Raw genomic sequence first — 18,238 nt, 5'->3', positions numbered from 1 at the left:
AAGATAGTATAGACCAAATGCTATCTATGTATTGACTGATTTAGAATTGATTAATCATTACCTATTGAATTGAAACTCCATCACATCCCTAGTCGTCTTCAACTTGGTGAAACTCGTTTGTATTGATCTTGTGATAGTGATACTCACATTTATATCAAATGTTGTGTTCTTAAATGCCTCGATTTGTATATTCTTGTTTTAGATTGCATCGTTCTAGTTGGGTTTGGATTTAAAATCCAATAGAGCGTAATCCTTGTGGTTCAACCCCGACTCATATAAAGTTGGGTATTATTTTCTCACATGACCTCGTATACCTTAATTGTGAGGTATAACTGAGCGTTATAAAAAAAAAGTCGTAGCCGAGGATTGACTAGTGATTGCCTTTAAATGATTCTTGATACAAACTTATGTGAACCATTTTTTATTTTTTTTACTTTGTTTTGTGTTGTTTTTGTTTGTGTGAACAGTGCAATGATGAGCCACATAGATGATAATGAAAGTGTGACTGGATTTACAAATGATGAGGAGGAACCTTAGGGCATGGTGTAGTGTGAGTCATTCGCCTACCACACAGTAGGAAATGTTGTCTTCCATGTTACATGTTACAAGTATACAGTGCTCCACCTTCTTCAGATGAAGGGTCATTTTAGTGGGAAAGCAAGCGAGGATGGTAACCACCACCTCTGAAATTTCAAGTGAGGTTTGCCAATTGATAAAACTCAAATGTACTCTTTAAAACTAATTAAAAGAGATAACAATTGTCATCAATAAAAGTACTCAACAAAGAGTCAGGGTCGAATCCCACAGGGAATGGTATATCGTAGAGAATTATGTTAAGAAATTTGGATTGTCAAAATGATTCATTTGTAATAGTAAAAATAAGTGGGTGGATGATTCCACCAATTTAACAAAAGGATTTGATTATCAATGGTCACAATTAAACTAAAATTACGAAAAAAATTTAAGAATAAACAAGTACTCTAGGGGTGCGGGGATTGGAAATCAATGTAACATATGGGTAATTATGCTGCTCTATAGTGATGATCATTCATGAATATGCTAGGTCATCTTCAATGACGCTAATCTTTTTTCGATCTCATAGCATCCTTGCATAGAGTCTCCTTTTGGTCTCATCTATATGTCAATCTAAACAACCCAATACCTTACTCTATTCTCTTTTTCGATGCAGAAATAGGGCAAATATGCCCGGCCCATAACCTCTAGTTTCAAGCAAATTACAGACATTAAACCTAAATTGCTAGTATCACACTCTAATTACTCACTCCAATCAATCTCTTTTGAGCATCAACCGGAGATCAGAAGTAGTAATTAAGTTTGCAACCTTAACCCATAAGTTAACCCCATGCTAGTTAGCCCAAATTCACGTATGAACAACAACAAAACAAAGCATAATAGAATAATCACTACATTAAATCAACACCCAACCCCACAATTTCACCCCTAGATCTTGGAGTTTTAGCCACCCATCACAAAAAGTAAAGAAATTATATCTTCCATGAAAGCAGTCATGGGTAACATGCAATTAAGCAATTACAAGCAAGACCACTTTGAATTCAACTTCAATTTGTCAATTTTAAGAAGAAAATTGAAAAACCCAAAAAACTAGAAAGTGTTCTTCACAAAGTAAAGTATTTATCTCTCTAGAATATTCAGAATTTCCTCACTAATTTTCAAACTCTCTCTCTCCAAAAATTCCTTGGGCTATTTATAGTTTCCCAAAATTTGGCCAAAACTTAACACGCTACCTTTTGGGTGATGTTAGTCGGGCTCGCCGAGTTCATTCGGCAAATCATCGATCATGCTTCACCTCGCCTTCTCTTTCTCTAGGCTTCAGGTGTTTGAACCTCAATCAACGAGTTCGTTCAAGTCTGCCTTTCACATTCGGCATATCGTCGAGTACAACCTTAGTTCACCTTTTGAGCCTTCAATTTTCTTCTTGCAATGTCGCTTTCGGCGGAATCAACAAGGTCGCCTTTCTCATTTAGCGAGTCGCCTTCTCTTTTAGAGTTCGCCGACCTATCTATATAAACACAAGTGTTGTGCACTGTCTCTTTGGGAAAGGTCTTGCTCACTAGGCGATCCGTCTTTCTTGTTTGGCGATCATCAATGTATAGTTTGCACTTCTTTTTACATTTTTGGCCATTCTTTCAAACATTCACCCTTGTCTTGTCCATTAGCCTTCATAGCTATAAATCATCAAAATATAATCAAAATAAGACATAATCAGCATTAAGGACAGTAATTATTGAGCTAAATAGGCCTCAAATGAGTGCAAATCTACCACTCATCACTAATAATTTATAATAAGCAACATTAGCCAAGAATCCATTGGGCTGAGGTTGTTTTCATTTTCACTCGGGGGGAAGCCACTATTTGTCTTAAGGATCTACCCTAAGGATAGATCACCTCATGGGTTGAGCTCACAGATTCTTTTCTTAAGCAATTCTTTCCACCCTCACACACGCTTTAGTTCAAGGATGAGATCAACAATTTTCATCAACTATCGGGAGAAGCAATTGATGAAATGTGGTTGAGATTCAATAAGAAGGTCTCATAGTGTCTAAAACATAGATGCAATTTTGCTACAATTTTTTTATCGTTCTTTGGATGAGGTCAACAAATCCATAGTAAACAATCTTGCCGAAGGTTTTATCATAGACCTTACTTATGTTTTTGCCACCATCCTCCTTGATCGTATGACAAATGAAATGGGGCATATCACACAAGAGACACTGAGTAGACTTTGGGTGTAATTCCACAAGTATTATAAATGAGATGAGGAGAAAAAAGAAAGAAATAGATGAGTTAATGGCAAAGATGATGACACAAGTAGAACTCTTGGCCAAGCACATGTTGGGCACCAAAATGACAAGTGTGAATGCTACCAGATCATATAATGTACCATCTCATCTCATGAAGAAGAGGTTACTCATGCTTTGTTTGATGAAAAAGTGAGATATATGGCAAACCAAGGGTTGGCTGCTGGACTGGGTACCAAGGCACCAATCAAGGTCCTTATAGTCCTCGGGAAGATAATCAAGGTTGGTAAAACTGTCATGGTCAATGGAGAGATTGAGAAGGTCAGTGGCATAGAGGATATTGTGCGAGAATGGATGAGAGGTACAATTACAGAAGCTCAAATCTATATGTGCCTTCATTAAATACATAAGCTCTATCTAACCAACCGAGTATAAGTGACCCAGTGAATTCAAAAATTGAAGATATATTGAACCGTGTTCAAAAGAAGGCCGAGTCAATGGATAATGGGGTTAATGACCTCAAAAGAGATGTATCAAATTTTACTCAAACCCTGAGCTCTCACGACCCTTCAATCAAACATTTGGAATCTGAAATGAACCATCTCTCGGCGTAAATGAATCTAAGGGCCAAATATGATTCCTAGTGACACTCTTCCCAATCTTAAGAATGATTTACATTGTATGGTAACAGTCACTATAAGTGGTAGGTTTATTGATAATTCCAATGTTGTGAATGAAAAATTGGATGACTGGCTGAAGCTTAGTTTACACATACCAATTGTGGTTGATGATAGTGTGAGTGGTAATAAGGTATGTTGGGAAGAAGAGAAAGATTATTAACCTCCTACTATAATGGTGGATGTTGAGAGGAATGAAATCACTAAGGGTGATGTTCCTAAGTGTCATTGTCATGACCCAAAGTACACCCTAGATGTGACATGACGAATGTAACACCCCAGAAATTCTATGACTTAAGTTCGAGCCTCACCTTATGAATAATGACTTAAAAATAGTTAAAATGATGTTTCTAAACCTAAAGTAATGCAATTGACTTGGTTTGGAAGAATAAAAGTCTAAACGTCAAGAAACGACCACGACATCTGGAAACTAGAGAAGAATGTGTTCTAGTATGTCTTAGGTTTTGGGCAGCTTTGGGAGTGTCGTATGATGGTATAATCTTGTAAAAAGGTTTAAATTAGGTAAATATATGTTTATAGGGTCTAAACGTTCGAATACGACTCCCCGGGGCCATACTAAGGGCCCCCGAGGAGGACCCTAACCTTGGCCAAGCAAGCTGCCAAGGCAGCTTGCAAATTGCACTTGGTTGGAATAGCTCCGCGTCGTGGACTAGCTCCACCAAGGAGCAAAAAGTTTTTTGATGACGCGGTCGTGTCGCAGACTCTATTGTCTCAAAATTTAATTCCAAATATCTTTAGGGAACAGCTCCGCGTCGCGGACTTGTTTTGCGACGAAAATGCAGAAATTCAGAAATTGATTTTTACTTCATTAAAGAGTTCAACTAAGTGAGGGGTATTTAGGGTACTTTAGGGGACGTGTATATAATGATTTTTAAGTCAATTTACCTCAATTTTATCACTCAAACACAAAACCCCAAAGATCAAAACCTAAAGTTCCTCATTCTCTCTACTCTCTCTCTCTCTTCTCAAGAACTCCATTGAAGAAGATTGGAGCTTCAAGAAGAAGACTAACTCTCTAAGGTTTCAACTCGGATTTTCATGGTTAATTCGTCAATAAGGTATGGTTGCTTATCACTCTTGGGATTCCTTTCCCTAAGAGGCCCCTTCAAGATGAATTTCAAAATCTCCAATTTCTAGGTTTCAATCCAAAAACGTGGGTCTTCTTTCTAAAGTGAAATTGATATTATAAACTCACTTTGATTGATGTTATATGAACAATTATGGATGAATTTATGTTGTATTGGTGGTTTCTTGAAGAATTCCCCATGAGACCCATGTTTCTCCTTCTTTTCTTAATTCTAACCCTAGTTTGTGTTGGATATTGATTGAAGGCTATGAATTGAATGTGATGTTATGTAATTCATGTTTGTATGATGATTCTACCCTAGGTTATGTATAATTTCTATGAAATTAGGGTTGAGTCTTTGAATGAAGCCTTGAAGGCTATGAAGGGAATATGTCAATTGCTTATATTGATGTTGATTATGTTATTACTTCATGAATTACCTTGTATTATGTATTGGTTATGATTTAATTGGTAATTGAAGTATGGATGTCCCAAGAAGGGAAAGAAGGTATGAAGGTTGGTTCTTCTTTGAACTCAAGTATGAAAGGTGAATTACTTAGATTGTAATGATGCTATACCTAATGTGTTGTTGTGGTGTTGCTGACTTAGTTTCCTCATCCTTAACCCTCTACACTTGAATTAGCTATGAAGTATGTATGTATGTATGTTATGGTATGATTGCTATATGATTGAAATGTAGTCCTCATGATTATAGTGTAATGTAAAGTGAAAGGTTTACTCACTTGCTAAGTGTTTCTAAAGTGAAAGGATTGTTACTCACTTATGAACATATATGAGCTATTATGGTAAGATGTCTACATAAGAGTCTAGTAAAGGCTAATGTGAACTTATGTGATGACTAAAGATGATTACAAAAGGGAATTAGATGCTTAGCACCGAAAAGGCATGTAAATGAAATGGGGGTCTCATGTTTAGTAAGTCCGGCTCCCCACATGGGTTTCCTCACGTTTAGCAAGTCCAGATTACCCACGGTATGTGTTGTCTCATGAGATGGAAACCCCCACGTTTAGGAAGTTAGGGTTTCTAGAAACAATCTCCTTGACCCTTAACTATGTGCCCACATAGGACTCTAGCTTAGTGGATCCACCTAGATAGCTATGTACGAATGGTTACACCTTAGGCAAGTGTTAACCCTCTCTTTTCGGTGTGGGAGTAGAACACCGAATTCCATGTAGCTCTCATGGTCTATGTCGGTTATTGCAATATTTCCCTAATGTAAAAGTAAATGAAGGTATGAAAGTTGTGAACTCTTACTGGGGCTTTCTTAAGGGTTTCTACATAGTGTAAGGGAGGGTATGGGACTTCTCTTGCACATTGCACTTGTGGGATCCTAAGAGATGGTTGTAGTAATGTTCTCTTATGATTATGATGATTATGACTTATGTATGTTGAAGCTATGTTATGTATGATCATTATGAATATGGTAAGTTATGATGAAATATGATCTTATGAATGTATGCATGAAGTAGGTTGCTTAATGTGATACTTGGCTTTGAATAGGGTTATGGGGTTCTATTCTTTGCATTGCACTAGTATTGCTTGGGTTGTCTACATGTTGGGATGATATTATGTTAGGTTGTACTATGATGCTTACCTTGTGTGCATATTGGATTTACTTGGTAAAAAACATGTTTTGACTAAATGCTCTTTTATGCATGTTTCAATGGTTTTTATGCATAATAGCCATACTTAGTACGTGTGTTGTACTAACCCATATTTTCCCCCCTTTTTCCCAAACATTTAGGTTCGGGTCGTTGAGGATTCAAGCTTACTTCTCAAGACACTTGGAGTTGCTTCCCCAAGTTGGTGAGTCCTCAAGTCCGAGGACACGACCCTATGATCTAGCTTCTATGTTTAGTTCTTTGCTTATGTTGAAAGACATTGTTGTACTTTCCTATTTCAAGACTTCTTATTGATGTAAGGGCTAAGTCCCATTTTCGATACTTCTATGTCTAGATGGTACATTGTGACAAAGTTAGATTTTGTTTTTCATATATGAAGTGAAGTTGAACTTCCAAAGTAAAAGTTTTAAATTTTCCGTGATTTTATTCTATGATACATGTTATGACGAATGCTAAGGGCTTGTATAAGACCTCTTTGAGGTCGAATACACCGATAACGACTAGGGGGTGCTCTCGGGTCGTTACAAACTTTGAATAGGACCCTGAGAGGCCCTAAACTAACCACTTGATGTAAGCATGACACTATGAATAAGGAAGTACAATATGAAATTAATCATAAAGCTAAAGGAGTCTAAATCATAATATCTCAACATGAGAGAACCTTAATATAAAGCTTGAGTTTGTGGAAAATAACAAAGTCTGACATAAGCCTTTATTAAATTGTAGTGGATAGGACAAAGCCCTAAACCATGAAAAATCTGAAACTAAAATGACGTGAAGAAATAAACTAATAAAAGGTGATCTATCCCTTAAACTATGAAGACTCACCACTATCAAGCGCCAATAGATCCAATCTAGCCACAATCTGGTGGAGAAGCATTAAACACTATATTTTAAAATCATAAAGTTAGAATATGCATATGTACTTTGAATGTACTAAATATGGAAAACATGCATAAAACTTAAGCATAAACCAATATACGTTTGAAAACATAATAGTGCATGACCAAGTAATACAATACCATATCTTAATATGATAGAGTCATCTATCATGAGAATAAGGTCAATGCAAAATTATGGAGATCTTGTTCTAAGTTTAAACCATTTCACTTTAGTGTGTGGGAGATACTATTAACCGACATATAACCATGGAGTTAATGTACTACCCCATCGAAGAGGGCCTAATATATCTTGCCAGGACATAAAGGATCATTTCTCATAACTTCGAGACTTGGTTCCTGGCTACTAGTCCCTCTCAAGACAAAAAAACATCTATTCTCCTTAGGTTCATAAACACTCAGCCTATACCTACGGTGTCACATAATTTATGGGAAATGGGTAATCGCCACTAGTCCACTCGGGGTTAAGTACAATTTCCCACGAATTAATGTATTATTCTTAAGAGTAGCCCTATAAATATCATGAATTCATAACTATTTCATAAAGACACTTATCTAAGAATCCAGATTATGATCATATTTCACATTAAGAATACTTCAATCGGAAGCAACCTAGTTCATTAAAAGCATGTTGCCACTTTATTTAGAAGCATCATTTAAGTCTTACTCTTTTCAATTTATAATATATACATGACATCAAAGCTTGATTTCATACTTAATCACACACACAAAATATGGGTTCATGAAGACATCAGTTAAACATCTTAGATTCATAAATTTTTCAATTCAATATTCCATGCATAATCCACAAACACAATATATTTCATAATCATAATCATAAGCATATTGTATGGGTTCATACGAAATTTATCAAAAACATGCAATACAACTTAATTCATGCATAATAAGATCATATAGATTGAATTTAACCATAAACAATTGAGCCCATTAAGAGTATGTAAACCCTAGAATTTGGATTGAATCATAAAGAGATTTCGAGAATTCTTTGGGACTCAATGAATGAAAGAAAATCTATTGATGAAATTTCCACATACCTTGCTAAACAAATCCCTAAAGATGGAAGAGAAATATTTGAAGATTTAAGAAACCCCATCTTTCCCTTGGGAGCCTTGAGAGAGAATTGAAGAGAAAACCTTGAGATATTTTTTTGAGTTTTGGTGAGTGGGTATATTTCTAAGAGTAAAATCAGTTATAGGGTTTAGTTATAGGGCCAAAATGACATTGTTTAGGAGTTAAAAGGGTAATAAACACTCATATTACCTTAACTAAAAAACTACCAGAAGAGACCTACAGACTGACCTACGGTCCGTAGAACAAGTACTTGAAGCCTAAAATTTAATTAATCTCCAAGAACTATTCCTACGGTTCATAGAAACTTCTAACTGTCGTAGACACTATCCGTAGATCCTAAGGTCAATCGATTTTTCACTAAGTCTGGAACCCCTCGCTACAATCACTTCGTACAGGCCATAGAACCTTCTACAAACCGTCTTAGTGGTTCATAGGAAAAGTTCAGAAACTCTAAAAATCAAATTTCATGGACCACTTCTTACGATTATATTTTACGGACGGTAGAAACTTCTATGATCCATACAGATTGATGCAATATAGATTGTCCTCAAACCATTCATTCACTAATTTCAACGTATTGATGGATCATTCTCAAGGATGGAGGTTCGTGGGCTTGGGAAATGCGCTTTAAAGGAGCTCCCAGTTGAGCAACACCCTGTGTGGATGATATCTCGGAGCGTGGGAGGTCCAACGAGGCAATGAGGATCAAAGGAAAGTGTTCTCCATTCGGCGAGGTGCCAACCACTTTGGCGATTCGCCGAATCCCTTTGGCGAGGGTTCCAGGATCGCCGACTGATCCAATGAGTTGCAGATAAAAGCTGCCCATTTGGCGAGCATGAAGGGCATTCGGCGCATCGCCCTTTGAACCCTAGACCACCGAAAGTTACAGCAAGCCATCCAAGGAGAAGCCAATGAGCAGGGTTTCTCGCCGAACCCATTTGGTGGATCGCCAAGCCATTTGGCTCGCCCGACTTGGCTCTTTCGTTGGCCCATTTTCGGGTCACTTTTGGGCCCATCTATGTAATAATGCCTAAAACTATAAATAGGCCTTTAGGGTTTCATTTTAGACTTAGACTTGTTTGAATATTGATGAATGATAAATTTAACTCCTTGTATGAATGTTGAAAGCTTGGTAAGCTTTTGTTGAACATTGTTTAGAAACGAGGGTTGCTTGGGATATCAATTCCCTTGAGGTCTTCGTAAGAGTTAGGTGATTCATGTTGGATTAACGAACTGAGGTCTTTGGGTTTAACATACCCTTATGTTGCTCTTTGTTTCCTCTTGTTGTGTCTATCTATTTATCTGGATTAGGTGCTTGTTAGGACCTAGATTGGAGGTTATTGGATTTAATACATCCTTTAGTTGCCAATTGTTTCTTATCTTGTGTCTCTTCTTCTATCCTTCTTATTTTCCGCTGTTTATTGTGATTCTTCTTGTGAGAATCGTATCACAGATGCCCCGTAAGAATTGAAACAGTAGTAAAAAATGCAACGTTTCCTTTTCCACTTCAACTTACCAATTTCCGATGTGTTACAATACCTCCCGATTTGGAACATTAGTCCTCGAATAGGACTCAAGTTAGCATGAATAAAGTAGGGAAAGAGATCTAGAAACCCATAATAAATGCAAATCACATAAAATTTACATAAACAAGGAGCAATCAATCAAGCTAAATCATAACTCAAGAATTAAGTTTTCATGAAGATGCATGCATATGGAAACATGAGAGTGACTAAAGCACATGAATCCGAAAGAGTGAACCAGGAAGACTAATGCCTCAAGCTTAAACTGAAAGGAAAGGAAAAAGATAGGGGTACTAGGATATCACTTTGGCTCTGGCCTCCCACATATCAATCCATAACAAAAAGAGAACCCTTCCAAAAATATAAAATTCAACACACACGATCTCAACAATGAAGCACACCATCTTCTCTTTGGGAGTAAACCTCACTAGCATTTTTCTGAAACTGTTTCCCTCAGACCAAGCATAACACCAAAGTCTATCAGCCACGAGACCACCAATATGAGTAAATGCTGAGATGTTTCTATGAGGACTTCAAGATCGACCTCAAGCATAATAGCCATGCATAGAGTCACACAACAATCAATGAAGCACCTAAATAAAGCAATACATAACGACAAACAAATAGACCCATACTTACCAGTTTCCACATTCGTGAACCCTCGTGATCTTATCGAGTTAGACGAGCATAAAACCTACTCTGTTTCTGCCCACCACTAGCACCCGAAGAAGAATAAGGTTGATCCCATTGACAACTATCTCCGTCATTTTTAGCAACCAAAGGACAATCCATTATCTTATGACCCGTTTTTCCACAACTAAAACATGCATTAGAACTTGCTAGACAGTCTCCCAAATGGCTCTTTCCATACATCCGACACTCATCGGACACAATTTTTCCACTAGAACCATAACCTTGAGACTTCAGGTTAGACACCCTATCTTTGTTGAATTCTCGAGAACGATTCTTTCCATCGGACCTCGAATGCGAGAAATCACCATTATCCGTTCTTGACATCTTTGAATCCCTAACTTTCTCATTAAGTTTTTATTCTTCGATTTGTTGGGCATGTATAATCAAATGGTATATATACATATCTTTGATTAGCGTAACTATTTGACACTTTTTAACCAACATCTTAGACACTTCTGACACAAAATTATTCATCTTTTACCTCGAGTGGGCACCATAGTATGATTATACTTTGATAACTGGGTGAACTTCAATACATACTCTTGGACACTCACATTCCCTTGTCAAAGGTTGATGAACTCTAGCATTTTCTCTTCCCTCATCTACAAATGAAAGAACGTATCAAGAAAAGCTCCTTTAAACTTCTCCCAATCTAAAGGACTCACATCAATTGCACTCTCCTCCTTCCACTGATTAAACTACACTTGAGAAAAACCCTAATGTTGGTAAGCCGCCAGGTCCATCTTTTCCACTGCTGTAACACCCATAATATCCACGATCTTGTGGATTTCCTCGATGAAATCTTAGGGATCTTCCTCGACTTTGGACCCATAGAATTTCGGGGGATTCGTCCTAGTAACACCGCTTACCTTTGTCACCGTCGTACCCACTATTGGGTTCATGGGAGTAACAACTTCCCTAATAGCTTGGATAGTCATAGCTTGAGACAACACTGAGTAGAAGCTCTAAAATCATCATGAGATACTTGCTCAGCCAAAGGGTCGACCAACACTTGAGAAACCTCATGCTCCATATTTTCACCAACATTCATTCTCACGAGATTCCTTTGTGAAGGCATATTCTGAAAAGTACAGAACAAGGGTTAGGATTGGGAGGCTTTTATAGAGATAAAACATTATGGCACGACTTTAGAGTAATGAAAGAAGTGAAGTTTCCTAAACGTTTTGTACCCTCCTATTTATAAATGGGGCATGCTTCACACTCATGAATAAGACTCTACTCGACGGAACTAATTAGACTTCCTAGAACATTTTTATAAACCTGATGCGCTAAATACCAAGTTCGTCATGACCCAACATATACCCTAGATGTGGCACAACGAATATGACTGTGAGAGGCCTTAAACAAGCCACTTGATTGAAGCAGGACACTATGAATAAAGAAGTAATTTATAAAATCAATCATAAAGCTAAATAAGTATAAATGTTAATATCTCAACATGAGAGAACCCTAATACAAATCTTGAGTTTATGGAAAATAACTAAGTCTCACATAAGCCTTTACTATATAGATGTGGCTAGACAACCCCTAAATAAAAAATAAATCTGGAACTAAAATGATGTGAAGAAATAAAATGATAAATGGGATCCATCCCTCGAATCATGAGGACTCACCACTAACAAGCACCACTGATAGATCCAATCTAGCCACGATCTGGTGGAGAAGTGTCAAACAATATTCTTAAACAATATAGGCATAATATGCATTAGTACTCTGAATGTACTTAATATGGGGAAACATGCATACAAATTTAATCATAAATCAAGATAAGTTTAAGAATGTAATAATCCATGACCAAGTAATACAATACCACATCTTGATAAGCTAGAGTCATAAATCATGAGAACAAGGTCAATGCCAAATTATGGAGGTCTTGTTGCAAGTTTAAACCATTTAACTTTAGTGTATTGGAGAGACTATTAACCGACATATAACCATGGGAGCTAACCATGGAGTTAAATGTACTACCCCATTGAAGAGGGCCCAATATATCTTGCTAGGACACAAATGATCATTTCTCATAACTTTGAGACTTGGGTACTTGCCACTAGTCCCTTTCAAGACCAAAAACATTCATAGACTAGGTACTCACCTTATTCTCCTTAGATTCATGAACACTCATCCTATATCTACCGTGGCACGTAGTTTATGGGACATGAGTAATCACCGTTAGTCCACTCGGTACTAAGTACAACTCCCCACGTAATTAATGCATTATTCTTAGGAGTAGCTCCACAACATATCATGATTTCATTACTTGTTCATAAAGAAACTTATCTAAGCATCCATTTCATGATCATATTTGAAATTAAGAATACTTCAATCTAAGGAAAACTAGTTCATTAACAACATCTTGACACTTTATTCAAAAACATCCTTTAAGTCTTACTCTTCTCAATTTATAATGTATACATGAAATAAAAGCTTGATTCATACTTAATCACACATACAAAGTATGGATTCATGAAGATATCAATTAAACATCTTAGATTCATAAATTCTTCAATTCAATATTCTATGCATAATCCACAATCACAATATAGTTCATAATCATAAGTATATGGCATGTGTTCAAATGGAATTAATCAAAAACATGAAATATAATTTAATTGATGCATAATAAGATCATATAGATTTAATTTAACCATAAACAATTGAACCTATTTAGATATATGCAAAGCCCTAGAACTTTGATTGAATCATAAAGAGATTTGGAGAAATCTTTGGGACTTAATGAATGAAGAGAATCCATTGATGAACTTTCCACATACCTTGACAAACAATCCCTATGGATGGAAGAGAAATTCTTGAATCTTGAAGAAATTCCAACTTTTCCTTGGAAGCCTTAAGAGAGAATCAGAGAGAAAACCTTGAGAGAATTTTGTGAGTTTTGGTGAATGGTAGATTTTTAAGAGTAAAATCAGGTATATGGTTTAGTTATAGGACCAAAACAACGTAGTCTAGAAGTTAAAAGGGCAGGAAAAGATTCAGATAACCTACAAACTGATTGTCGGCCCGTACAAGTGGTCATCTGTCGAACAAGTACTGGAGGCCTAAAATTTAATCAATATCCATGAACGGTTCCTATGCTCTGTAGAAACTTCTACGGGTCGTAAGCACAATATATAGATCCTAAGGTCAATCAAATTTTCACTAAGTGTGGAACCCCTTCCTACGAGCCATGGAGCCTTCTACGAACCATCTTGGTTGTTCGTAGGAATATTTCAAAAACTCTAAAAATCCAACTTCTAGGACCACTTCCTACGACTATCTTCTACATACTATGGAACCTTCAACGGACCTTAGAACCTTATATAATTAGTAAACATGCCCCTTAAGAATTGAATCAGTAGTAAAAAAATACAACTTTTCCTTTTCCACTTCGACTTACCAATTACGAGGTGTTACAGTCCTACTCCATATCCTCAAAGATTGATGAAGAAGAAAGATGACAACTAATTTAAACATTATTTTTGATTTGTTTAACAAGTTGTCTGTGAACATATCATTGGTTGATGCTCTCTTGAAAATACCAAGGTATGTAAAGTTTATTGAGTTTTTGAAGAAAAGTAGGGTGATTGATACACCATTGAGGTGTGAATCTTTAACAAAGAATTGTGTGACCTCAGGCCAAGTATCAATTGAATGCTCCTGTGATTTTCAAGAAGTTGGGTCTAAGGGATCCTAAGACCTTTCCTTTGAGGTTGTTAATGGAAGATCACTTTATAAAGAGGGTGGTTGGGCTTTTATTTAACATCTTTGCAAAGTAGATAAGTTCATTCCCCTGGATGATTTTGTAGTGCTGGATTTTGACATTGATATTGAGGTTCCTATAGTCTTAGTCTGATCATTTTTTACCACGAGGCATGTTTTTTTAGTGTATATAGAGCTAGGAGAGTTCAAGTTTAGAGTTGGAAGTGATGAGGTAATGTTAAATGGGTTCAAGCCGATGACGCCACCAGATGAGTCTAGGGTGGTGTCACTACTTGAATCTATGGACAAACTAGTAAAAAAGGTCCATGTGAAGAAGCGGTACCACTTGAAATCGATTGATAAATGAGGCATTTGCATCATGTTTTGCCATTAAATCAAGCCTTTCTTAGGAGGTAATCCAAGTGTCTTTTAATTCCTTTTTAGTTCACTTCTTATTGTTTTTTGTTTATTTCAGGGAGGTGAAAAGATGCCAAGTGTGTAATCATGAAATCGATCATCATGTCCATCGACACAAGACTAGCAAAATTACAGTTCAAACCATCCAACATCGGTCTATCGCAGGTGTTAATCAGTGATCTGGAAAGAAAAGGTCGACCTGCCCAGACCAGAAAACCACCAATTCTATATTGTACAATATCGATCTAGCGCTAGTGAGAAATAGTGCACTATAAAGAAAATGATTGAAGATTTGGCTTCTACACTGAACTAGCGTCTCGCATGTAGCATTGGAGAAACACCAATCAATGCAAGGTTGGTATGACAGAAGAATTTTTAATTTTGAATAATTGGAGATCCAAAAATTAGGATTTTGATTTGAAGGATTGAAAAACCCTTCTCCTTCCTCATTTACTTTCTACTTTTCTTATTCTCTCTTCCTAACCCCTCCACTTCATCATACACTCTCCAACTTCCAACCTCCAGTTTCCTCTTATAAAACCCACCATTTCTCTCGTCTTCATCCTCACACAAACTCCATATGTTCTCTCTAAGTTCCAATTTGCAAGTTCTAAAAACCCTTTGATGTTAAATTTCAAAAGCTCCATTTGAGGACTCGAAGCTTTAGGTTCACCATATTCTTCAACTAATTTGGTATGTTGCTATATTTATTTAGTTTCAAGCTTTAATAACATATCTTGCAAATGATTTCATGCTTAAATGATTTCCCCAAACCCCTTTGTGATTGAAGTTTCATTTTGGTTCCATGAAAATAGATTTTTGTGTGTCTAATGGGTAGATCTACATTGAATATACTTGATTGTATAGATATGCATGTTGAAATTTTTTTAGAATTCTTGAAAGTTTAGTTGGGGGGTGAAGTCCGAGTAAATCATTTGAGTTTACGTAGTGCATGAATTGGCTGTAATATGGATTGAGTGACATCATTCCTAAGGGTAAATTTATCATTATGTGAATTATTTGTTTTTTGGTTGAAATATCATGTGAGTAGCATTTAGGGGTCGTTTGGTGTGAGGGATAAAAATAAATAGTGATGGGATAGAAATTTTGTATCCTGTTTGGTTGCCATGTTTGAGATAACTTATCCCACCATTTATGTCATAGTGATGGGATAAGTTATCCCATATACATGGTGGCATAAGTTATCCTAGGATAGCTAACCCCAAGATAACTAATCCTCGGATAACTTGTTCTCAACCAAACGACCCCTTATAGTTGTGGTAAAAATGCTTTGAACTACTTTTTAGTGAAGATTTGTGTTGCGAATGAGTAGAATATTTTCCTTGAATATGTGCTTATGTTGTTTGACGATTCTGAATGATAGACAAGGTGACATTCTTCTAAGGGAAACCATAAAGTTAGTATAAAATTGCTCTGTCAATCTTTTAAGGAATTTGAGTACCTATAAGATACATTTGTCCTATTGTTGATATGAAATTGGACCATTTTGGTTAAAGTGGTCACTGGTGTGGAACGAATGTTACCCTACGTTTCACACGTGCAATGCCGGTTGAGTTCGGATATTAAAATTTCATTGACTTGACTTGATGTTTCACCTACTTGCCTAGATTTTTGCTAGGATACTATTTATATCCAATATTTGAATTGATAGTGAACAATTTTCCAATTATGAACTGTCGGTCCAACGCCGATGCTACTATTTCCTTAAATTTTTACTTTTTTTCATCCTAGTCTTTTTATTTTGTTAATGTCTTTTAGTCTTTTATTTCATTTCTCAATGAATAATACAAAAAACATATAGTTTTTAGTGTTTGTATTACACTCTTTTTGTTGATCATAACTAATAGAATCATGTTGCTGACATGCATGTGTGGAAAGTAACTTCTTCTAAGGGAAAATGCAAAGTAGGGGCTCCCAAGCCTCAAAGGTTGATGAAGAAAGATTAAAATTTAGTATATAGGGAATGAAGAATTATTACACCTTGAACAAAATCCTCCCGACAGTTACATCAGAAAATAAGTTTGATTTGAAATGGTTGGTGAATGAGTTTTCTTCCATAGTTCACTCGGTTGATGAAACTGGTTGGAACCCTCTAGTGCATGTACCAAGGGTATATTACTTTGAGCTTGTATTTGAATATTATGCCTCCTACTAAGAGAAACAAGAGTTGTTGAAGCTGAAATGAAAAGTGGAAGATTTACCCTAGTTGTTATCTATTCGAGTGAGGGGTGTAGAGATTGATATTATCGCGGTTGTTGTCCATTCATTATTTTGGGATGATCTTGTTTCTCCTTGTTTTATACTGAGAAGATTGCTTCTAAAAGTAGTCGATTCCAATGGGTTGCCAATATCATTGCTAAAAGTATGCCTTCTTAGGCCACCATGGGTGGTGAGATTAGAGGAAAAACTTGAAATTTGAAGCCAAATTATGGCTTGATTTTGTGTGTGCCTGAATCATTCCTTATAAAAATTATCAATGAGTACCCACAAAAGTTGTTATTCTCATTTCATACATCATATCTGACACTCACATCAACTATCGTGAACTAGTTGGGTCCAAATGAGAAGGAAATCTTGTCAAACGAACCTTGCATTGCCATTCCTAGTCTTAATATGAAAGCTCTGTGAAATTTTAGATATTCCATTTTTCCAACCGATGTTGCTACCCCAACTATGGAGGTAAATTATCTTGCTAAAAAGAGGGATGTTGAATCCACTATAAGAAAATAAAGGAGGATGAAGTAATTTGGTATGTTTAAAAAGGAACCAATATAGGATGAACCTATTCCCGGTGAGTTGGGAAATACCTTTGATGAAGAGGACATAGGGCCGATCCAACCTCCTCATCCACTCACTCTCAGAAAGAGTGCTTACCTGAAGTTGGTGGTGTCATTTTATGAAATGAGCACCAAGTTACTCGGCTTGCCAAGGCATTACCCAAGATGATAAACAATGTGGCAAAAAATGCCATGAAGGGGTTGGAAGACAATGTAAACAAGTTGTGCAAACGAGTTGATGTTTTGGAAATGCCTTACAACTCTTTGGGTGGATATGAACATGATGAAAGGAAAAATGCCCATGACCTCTAAAGATGATCCCACGATGGAGGAATCTAGGGCATCTCCACGAACAAGATCTGTAACACCTCAGAAATTAGAAAGTTGAAAGGGAAAGGAAAAGTGCAGATTTCGCATTTACCAGTGGTTTACGAGACAGACCTACAGATCATAGGAAGTCCTACGGAATGTAGGAAGGGAACCGTAGAACTGGAGTTCAGTTTTTGGAATTTTAAGTTTCCTAATTTGACTTACGAATGAACAGGATGAGTCGTAGGAAATTGGATGAGCCGTAGATAGGGTTTGTAGGGGTAATCCAGACTTAGTAAAATTTTGGGTTAAAGTTGAGGTCTACGGACCGTAGAAAGTTAGATGGTCAGTAGATTGGTGTCGTAGAATGTTGGCTATGTTTTAGGTCCAAGTAACTTGACCTACGATTGACCAGTACGGTCCGTAGAATTTCTAAAGCACATCAGAACTAACCTTGGCCTTCTCTTAGGCCTCTAACCTAGCAGTGAGGTTTTCCAACCTCACACTGTGGGACTCAATCAACCCCTCAAATTTGGTCACTCTATCCCTCAAAGGGGCCATTGCCTTCTCAATTGCCTTATCAATCAGCTTGGGCATGTCCTTTCC

The sequence above is a fragment of the Solanum verrucosum genome, unplaced genomic scaffold, assembly GCF_900185275.1.
Source record: "Solanum verrucosum unplaced genomic scaffold, falcon-dt-bn FXZP01000033.1, whole genome shotgun sequence".
NCBI classification, from domain to species: Eukaryota; Viridiplantae; Streptophyta; class Magnoliopsida; order Solanales; family Solanaceae; genus Solanum; species Solanum verrucosum.
Note: the sequence above shows the minus strand (reverse complement) of the source record.